Genomic DNA, 9394 nt, shown 5'->3' with positions numbered 1-9394 from the left:
CTTTGGTTGTTACCAACATTCTTCTTTGGTTGTTACCAACATCTTTAGAGATGCGTTTTCTGAGAAAAATAGTGATGTGTTCAATGCTTATTTCCCCCTCTGTATATGCACAGGGACTTTTCATTTTCAGTAAGCCAGCTTAAGCACTTTAAGTGAACTGTCATGCCATTATATTACATTATTAAGATCTGGTTTCTTTAAAATCAATGGTCTTCATTGCCTGATTGAGTTAAGATATACTGTAAGTTAGGCCAAGACTCTCATTCCAGTCCAGTATTCTCATTCCAGACTCTCATTCTCTCTCAAGACCAGACAAGAAGCACAGCATTCGTTTGCATTGGTCTGTGGCTCAGTGCCATTCCATTTCCTATACCTATATAACAGTCCTCAGCCACCGGGCCGTGGACAGGTACCATTCTGTGGAACAATTGGTACTGGGCTGCACAACAAATCATTAATTATTTCTGTTTTATATATTATGTGAGTCTGAACGAGCTTTTATTTTGAAAAATATTTTATTTTGAAAAATGACGTATTCTCTTGGTTACATCTCGGTCACTTGAGCGCCCAAATTTTACCTACAAGCAGCCAAGTAAGTGAGCAAGAAACAGAGACGTCTGTTGATAGTTTCTTTGCTAAGGGGAAAAAGCCCAGTGAAGGACACGCAAACTGCAGAAAACTATTTGTCAACAAATCAGGTCAATCTAGCATGTCTGTGCAAGAAGATCAACTGCTGAAGATCGCAAATGATTGCAGCCTTTTAGGGGCCGTTTGCATATCGTGTCTTTTCTAGAGTTCACTCTAGTTTGTTACTTCAAATGGAGGTTTGCCTGGTGCGATGAACTCAAGTCTAGGAGGACACTTAAGCATATTACTCGTAAGGAGATTGTGATGTTGTTTGATGCCTTATATGCTGTAAGTTAAATTGTTTAAGTTAAACTGAACTGAATGATATTAAAGTGATGTTTACACCACATCACAGCAATAGCTGGAGGTTTGTAGTCCACAGCATGTTGTTGTAATGTTTACAGTGCTGATCCTATACTTCCGGGTTTCTTCCTACCGCAGCCTCGCTTTCATTCTTTAAAATGGTGGCTGCGTGAAATAAGCGTATATGTACATTTCGGTAGACTAATTATCTCAGACAAACTTAGAACATCTAAACACTGCTGTGTGTTGTTATTTCCTCTATAAATAAAACTTGTGTCAGAGTGGCAGCAATGTTTTTTCTGCTTGTCATTCTCTGAGAAAACGGTTGATGGTTGCCTAGCAACCTACAAACCAACCAGTCCGCGGTAAAATTGTCAAGCGGGACCAGTCCGCGGTAATAAAAATGTTGATGACCACTGCTTTATAACATTCACATTCAAATTGAAGAACATAACAAAAACAAAACACTAAAAATGAATGTCTAAACTAAACAAAATGCACTTTCAAAAAATCCCATAAGTCAGGAGTGTCCAAACTCGGTCCTGGAGGGCTGGTGTCCTGCAGATTTTAGCTCCAACTTGCCTCAACACACCTGCAAAGATGTTTCTAGAAAGCCTAGTAAGAGTTAGATTAGCTAGCCCAGGTGTGTCTGATTGGGGTTGGAACTAATCTTTGCAGGACCTAGTTTGGACACCCCTGCCATAAGCAGTTTACATATGTAGTAGTCTCAAACCACCTCATAAAGTCATATCCATCTCAAATGCATTTCGGAGGGCATTTACGCCTTTTCACAATCAGATAACTATCTGGTCTAGATTCAGAAAAAAGTGCATGAAGTGACCAGGGGCCTCATGTACAAAGATTTGCGTTGAATCAATACTAAAACATTGCGTAAGGACAAAGCTGTAAATGTGCGTACGCAGTAAGAAAATCAGATGTATGAAACACTGCGTATGCAGAATCCCACACATATTCTCTTTGCACATTTGAATTAACGTGAAACTGAGCACACGTGCACGAGCGCAAAACCCCTCTCTGCCTCCTCCCCCGTATAAATATGGTAATGACTCCACTTTCGCAAAACCAAACGAAAAAGCAATGGCAAAAGCAAGCAAAAAGAGAAACTTCACAGAATGTGAATGGGAGGTGCTCCTATTGGAGGTAGACCAGAGAAAAACGGTGTTATTTGCAAGTTTGTCCTCCAGAATTAATAACAAAAGAAAAAAAAATAGAGTGGGAGAATTTAGCTGAGACGGTTAATGCAGTGAGGTCTGAACATCGCACTGTGAGTGAATTAAATAAGAAATGGTCTGATGTAAAGGTGCAGGTTAAGAAGAGAACAGCGGCACACTGTTAAAGTGTAGACCAAAGAGGCGGGGGAACAGGGGATGCTGAACTAACACCCTTTAAGGAGAGAGTTGCCTCAATTGTGGGCGACACTTTACTGTCTGGAGTAGTATCCATGTCTGTGGGAGACAGATGTATTAGAGGAACACTTTGTTAGGGCGGTATAGCAGCACCCCTCCTCTCTTATCAAGGCAGCGCCACGGGCATTTCAGCTGCCCAATCGCATTTAAGCATCACAAATTATTTGCACATTTATTGAATGGAAATATTTCTGTTTCACGTATGGAAATTCGTCTTCGGATGGCGCCTTTATAGCAATGTGCGTGCAGTCGATCGCTCAGATTACATTGGGAAAACCGACAATCGCTGCAAATTGCGCTTTAATATTTGGCTGGTCAACTGCATGGTATGGAAACTTTATATACCTGCTAGACATGCGGATGATCCCGTCCCATACAGCTGGCATTGCACGGCTCAAAGACGACTGGCTTAACTCCGAGCGGTCTGCCAGTTCCCTTTGGAAAGAACCAGTTGCCAGGATACTTTGTTGGTGCGATACTTTGTAGTGTGCTATATAACATAAGTGCCTCTAGGAGTCGCCAATGAAAATAAAACAAAGACACATAAGAAATACACGTACGCCAGACATGAAGATGGCGCGGACCAACGCACATTCTCACGTTCATGTTATTGTTAGTAAATACAAACGTGAGCATGAAATCTGGCGTACGCAAAGTTTTTGTGCGGACGCAGCGTTGATACATAAGGCCCTGGTGTAAACAGCCCCAGAAATTAACATATTATTCAAATAAGATTGTATGAAGGCTTTTTGTTTGCTCCATCAAATCCACTTCTTCTCAAGAGCTGAAGTGTGAGAGCAGGGCTTCCCCTGTCATTTCTTCTCATGACTAGCAATAAATCACTCTCATCCAATCATGATAAAGTCGGTGGCGCTGATTAGTTCCCTCTGTAATGGCGTAGTAAAGTGAATAAGAGTGGGAATCCCTCACCATCGACTCTAACTGCTCCACTTTCTGTAATTAATGTGGCGCCATAGTTTCTTCTCTTGCAAAGCTATTTAAAAATTCCCCCTATGATTTCCATTGCACTCCTTCCCTACGTAGGGGTCAAGCATATAGGTATCTACAACACTTGCAGAAAGCTATATGCATTTATTTCAGTTGTAGTTTCTTTGAGTAGCTGATGGCGCTCCTCGTAGACCCCATTACACCTATTTTCCCTCTCTTCCAGTGACTTGTCTTTGAAAGCGAAGGCTGTCGGTGTTGCAGATGAAACTGGTGTTTAGTGTGTGATGTTCAATAAAGCTTCCAGCTGAGCGCCAGTCAGGGCTCTGTTTCTCAAACTACACACTCTCATGCTGTTGTTTCTCTTCATTTCGCATCCGGACTGTTCACTTCTCTGTCTGTTCTGGTTTGATCCAGTTTTTTTCAGACTTTTTTTTATGTTCTAAGCTGCGAGGAAAAGTCTTATACATCCCTCCAAAGAGCTGTTGTGTTTCTAGAAAAATGTGTTTGCGTGCAACGTGACTTGAGAGAAATGCAAATGTTCTCAATATTTCAGCAGCTGAAAAAAGAAAACACTCTATTGCTATTTCCACACATCATTAAGCTGCACAACCATTTTCAGCTGCGCTAATAACAAAAAAAAGGTACCAAATTACCATGTTAGAATGAGTTTTGAAGGGTTGCGTAACAGGGTTTTCTTTGGAGACTGGAGGGATGCCATTTGGCCCTTACAGGGGAAAAATATTCATCAAATGGAAAATGGTTATTGTACTTTTGATTAATTAAATGCTATAATTAGGAATAAGCTTCTTTGATAGACATAAACATATTGTGTATATATACACTACCTGATAAAAGTCTTGTCGCCTATCCAAGTTTTAGGAACAACAGTTAATAAGTTGACTTCTAGTTGATCATTTGGTATCAGAAGTAGCTTATATAAAAGGCCTCTAGATTATGCTTATTTGACCAAAATAAAATATGATCATGCCTTGATTTTTAATTATTTAATTAGGACAAGCTCTGACTTTGCTTAGACAAAAGTCTTGTCACTGAACAGAAATAATGTACAGTATAGAATATAAAGTCATGAATGAATATTGTGTATGACTCCATCATGAGCTTGGAGGACTGCATCCATACATCTCTGCAATGACTCAAATCACTGATTAATAAAGTCACCTGGAATGGCAAAGAAAGTCTTCTTGCAGGACTCCCAGAGTTAATCAAGATTCTTTGGATTCATCTTCAATGACCCCTCCTTTATCTTAACCTAGACGTGCTCAATAATGTTCATTTCTGGTGACTGGGCTGGCCAATCCTGGAGCACCTTGACATTCTTTGCTTTCAGGAACTTTGATGTGGTGTCACGGTTGATGATGCATGCGCTCTTTCTGTCATGTCACGCGGGATTGTTTTGTATTTCTGTTGTGTGTTGTGATCACGTGACTCACCACTAGGATCAGCTGATCTGTCTTCAGCCCAGCTGTTGGCACTTAGCTTCTTCTATTTAAGAAGCGTTGTTACGTGCTTCATTGTCAGTTCGTTACACTTGTTTATGGTCTCTCTGTGTTTTGTAAGGAACCTCGATCTGTTACTCTCTTGGACTCTCGGTCACCTCAGATTCGACTACCTCCTCTTCCGAGGCTGGATGTTTTTGTGTGGTTGCTCGCTGAGCATTCTTGATTCATTCATTAAATTTTACTTGCAATTGGATCCATCTGACTAGTGTGTTTCCTGAGCGTTACATGTGGAGGCTGAAGTATGAGAAGGAGCGCTATCCTGCTGAAGAATTTGCCCTCTCCTGTGGTTTGTAATGTAATGGGCAGCACAAATGTCTTGATACCTCAGGCTATGGATGTTGCCATCCTCTCATACTGAATGTAACCCCAAACCTTGATTTTTCCTTCACCAAACTTGACTGATTTCTGTAAGATTCCATGGTCCACGCTGATTCTAATAGGTTCTCTGCAGTATTTGTGATGATTGGGATGCAGCTTAACAGATGTTTCATCGGACAAAATCTACCTAAAATCTATACCTACAAAATGACAGCTGTGGTTGCTTGTATGTAACCATTAAAATACAGAAGGAACATAAGAGAAATGGCTAAATTTGATGTTAAATTACCAATTAAAAGTATTTCATTATTATGGTATTTCATTCAGTTTTATGTCATACACCAATGTTTTGAAGTACTAAAATCTACACAAAATAACTGTGACATAGACAAAAATACAACCATGAGCATACAATTTTGTACGATTTGCTTATCCCTCAGTATCGGTTGGGGTTAGGGGTGGGGTTAGGTGCCACGCCTCTTTTTAAAGATCGTACAATTTCGTACAACTGAACTCATACGAATTCGTACGAATTAGCCACTAAACTGACAAAACGTAAAATACGTACGTTTTCTCGTGAGATCAGGCAGGAAATTCGGTGTGTGTTTGTCTGAATAGCACAGCTGAGAAAAGGTTAGTAACTGTACTGTGGTGATATTAACTGTACAATAGACCGGGTTTCGGTTGGCCGCTGCGATCAGATGCTATAGCAAAGTTGGCAATCCGGGGGTGTTACAGACTGTACCAAAAAGCTAAGGACTGGGGGCGGGATGAAATTACGGGAGGTTTACTTAAGAAATAAAAAAAACGGGAGGGTGGCGGATGGGTCTGAAATACGGGAGACTCCCGGATAAAACAGGAGTGTTGGGAGGTATGGGCTAGTTTTCGGTATCCACAGTAAGTTTCTGTACATTCTACAGGACATTGTTAACAGTGTATGAAAGTCAATTTACGGTTATTTACTGTATATGTTAAGGAAATATACTGTTAACCAGCTTACAGATTTTTACTGTAGCATATTTACAGTTTTTACCATTGAATTCACGTACATTTCTCACATATTATTGTAGAACTTGACTATTTTATGTCTGTTTAATTGATTTTACAGCTTTAAAATGTACTGTGCAGTCTATGCAGTCTAAAATGTGTACACTGTAGTTTTCGGAGTCGCATACTGAACTGGACATTAATGCGGGTGCTGTGATTGGTCTAGAGTGGAGGAAGACACCACGGTGGGATCTTGCGTGTCAAAGTGGGCTTTAAATGAGAGGCATGAGAAGTCTCCTCTTCGGGTACAGATGCTGTATATAGGTTTGTCCCTGCAGTGGGGTGTGGGTATTTTTAACAGGCAAATGTGGGTTGCTGTGTATTTTTTTCTTCCTCAGGAGGGAGACGAGAGAGATATTAATACTCTCCTCCCTGTTTCCTACATCCGGCCCTGGAGTAAAATAAAACCTCAGAGTTTCATCTAGCCCTCTGCCGTGCGTATCGATGGTGTTAGAGGTAGAAATGGTATTTTTATTAAAATTACTGATGCAACACAAACCCAGACCCTGATGTAATGCATTGAGGTCTCGCTGACGGAATCACATCATCCGTCGAACCAATTTAAATTGATTCCTCTAAAGACCTCTGGGCCTCAGATGCCCACGTTTCCTTATGAACGTGTCGCAGGGCTGCGTCTTACTGCAGAGATGAATATATCAGAGACGAAGGCACATCTGTGCTGGCGATGGGTCCACGAGAAGTCACACAGCTCTTTCACTTTTTGACAAGACCTTTGGCCACACATGCTTTTCAGTTAAGGTGGACATTATGAAGTGGCTCTGAACAATTTAAAAATAAAATTAAATTAAATATAATAATTTAATAATATAATATATTATATTATTAAAATTATTGTTATTGTGATATTAGTACATGCATATACAGTATTTAAAATTATTCGCAAAATTATTTGCCCTCCTGTAATTTTTTCTTCTTTTCTTTTCTTTTTCAAATATTTCCCAAATGATGTTGAACAGAGCAAGGACTTTTTTCACAGCATTTCCTATAATATTTTTTCTTCTGGAGAAAGTCATATCTGTTTTATTTCAGCTAGAATAAAAGCATATTTATTTTTTAAAACCATTTTCAGGTCAATTTTATTAGCCCCCTTTAGCAATATATTTTTTTTTCTGATTGTCTACAGTGGTTCCCAAAGTGGGGGTCGGGACACCCCGAGGGTTGCTTAGTGATTTCCAAAGATCAAATACGTTTTAATAAACTATTAGAATTACCATATTTTATCCATCAACTACAGTATATAAAAATAGTATTTAATAGTTGCAATAAAAAACTGCCTTTGTATTGTGACCCCTGGGGTGATTACATTATATTAAAGACACAGCAATAGCATCAGATGCAGCAGATTGATTTTATGGCACCAGATTAAACTTTGACACCTTTTACAGCACTCTCACATAAAAATTCAACAAAGAATACACTTGGGTCTACTGGTGTGTATGCAAGTTTTGTATGTTTTTGTAACCTCAGAGAATATTGGGGGTCTCAAGACACTGGCATTGTATTTTGGGGGTCGCGAGTTTAACAGTTTGGGAACCCCTGGTCTACAGAACAAACCACTGTTATACAATGACTTGCCTAATACCCCAACTTGCCTAATTATCCTAGTTAATCCTTGAAATGTCACTTACGCTGAATACTAGTATCTTGAAAATTATCTAGTCAAATAATATGTACTTTCATCATGGTAAAGATAAAAGAAATCAGTTATTAGAAATGAGGTATTAAAACTATTATGTTTAGAAATGGGTTGAAAAAAATATGGGGAAAAATGTACAGGCGGCTAATAATTTAGGAGGGCTAATAATTCTGGCTTTAACTGTATGTATTTGAAGCATTATTTAATGCATTGGTTGTTTATCTAAAATTGACCAATCATATGTGGCCTTACTATCGATATCCCCACCTCCCAAGTAGTTGATGTTCTGCTATTGGCTAGAGCGGCCCAAAGGTAAACCCAGAGCAGAAAATAAATACTTATAGCGAGAGTTGAGACTAGAGAGCAAAATAGCAGCCAATCACAGTCAGAATATCTGCTGAGGTTTTCACTTATTCATAAGGTTTTAATGGCTAAATGTTTGCACCTTGACATAGTTAAAAAAGAAATTTCAGAAGAATATAATTTGCCTGTTTATTTAAAAAAAAAACAGCTAATAAAAATATAATTTTACTAGGCAAATGTTATTAGAGATATCGTTATCGCAATGCTCAACAACAACATTGCATATTTTTTCCAGTATCGTGCAGCCCTATTATGAACAAAACCCTCACAATGTTGGTCTTTTTTATTTATTTATTTATTTTTATATATATTATCGTGATTGCACTTAACACTGTCTTGTGTTTGTTATACATTGAACTAATGATTATTTTATGTAACCCATGTATACTTCATTTAAAGTTAGATTATATCATCTGGTTCATTGCTTGGAATAATGGATTATTTACATTTATCACTACAGTAATATTAAACAAGCATAACAATAACACTAGCCTGTATGCAGATATTTTAGCTGAAATTTTTGTGACATGAATTTAAATGGGACCTTTTATTTCCCTTTTTACAAGTAAAATAAGTCTGTCTCTAGAGTGTTTATGTGAAGTTTCAGCTCAAAATACCACACAAATAATGTTTTATAACTCATTAAAACTGACTCTTTTAGGCTTGATCTTAATTGTCCTATTTTGGTGACTGTAGCTTTAAATTCAAATGAGATTTTTCAAAAGAGGGCGGAGCTACAAACGCCTGCGTATCATCAAAGCGTTTCTCATCAAAGTTTCTGCAGACTGTTTTTATCAAGTGTGATTATAAAAAAATGAATCAATACAATTTTACCATTAGAAGCTGGTTATATTCACACGCTCTTGCCACACATCATTGTTTAAACTCCTTATTAAAAGTGATTTTTGCATAATAGGTCCCCTTTAAATAACAAAGTATTTAAACTATTAATAAAAACTACAATGATACTTAAATAATAATACTGATCTGTATACATACAACATATCTGAGAAGATGAAAAGTCATTTGTAACAATTAAAATTAACAAAATGATGGAGAATGATATTAAAAATGTCATTTATATTTGTTTTGTTGTATCTATAGAAACAATGTATTTCAAGCTTATTGCAAAATACACTCACATTTAAGCATTTTGATAGCATATACTTGACTAGATTGCATAA

Source organism: Danio aesculapii, chromosome 18 (assembly GCF_903798145.1).
Source record: "Danio aesculapii chromosome 18, fDanAes4.1, whole genome shotgun sequence".
Lineage (NCBI taxonomy): Eukaryota > Metazoa > Chordata > Actinopteri > Cypriniformes > Danionidae > Danio > Danio aesculapii.
The sequence above is the reverse complement of the archived record's forward strand: the minus strand, read 5'-3'. Positions refer to the sequence as shown.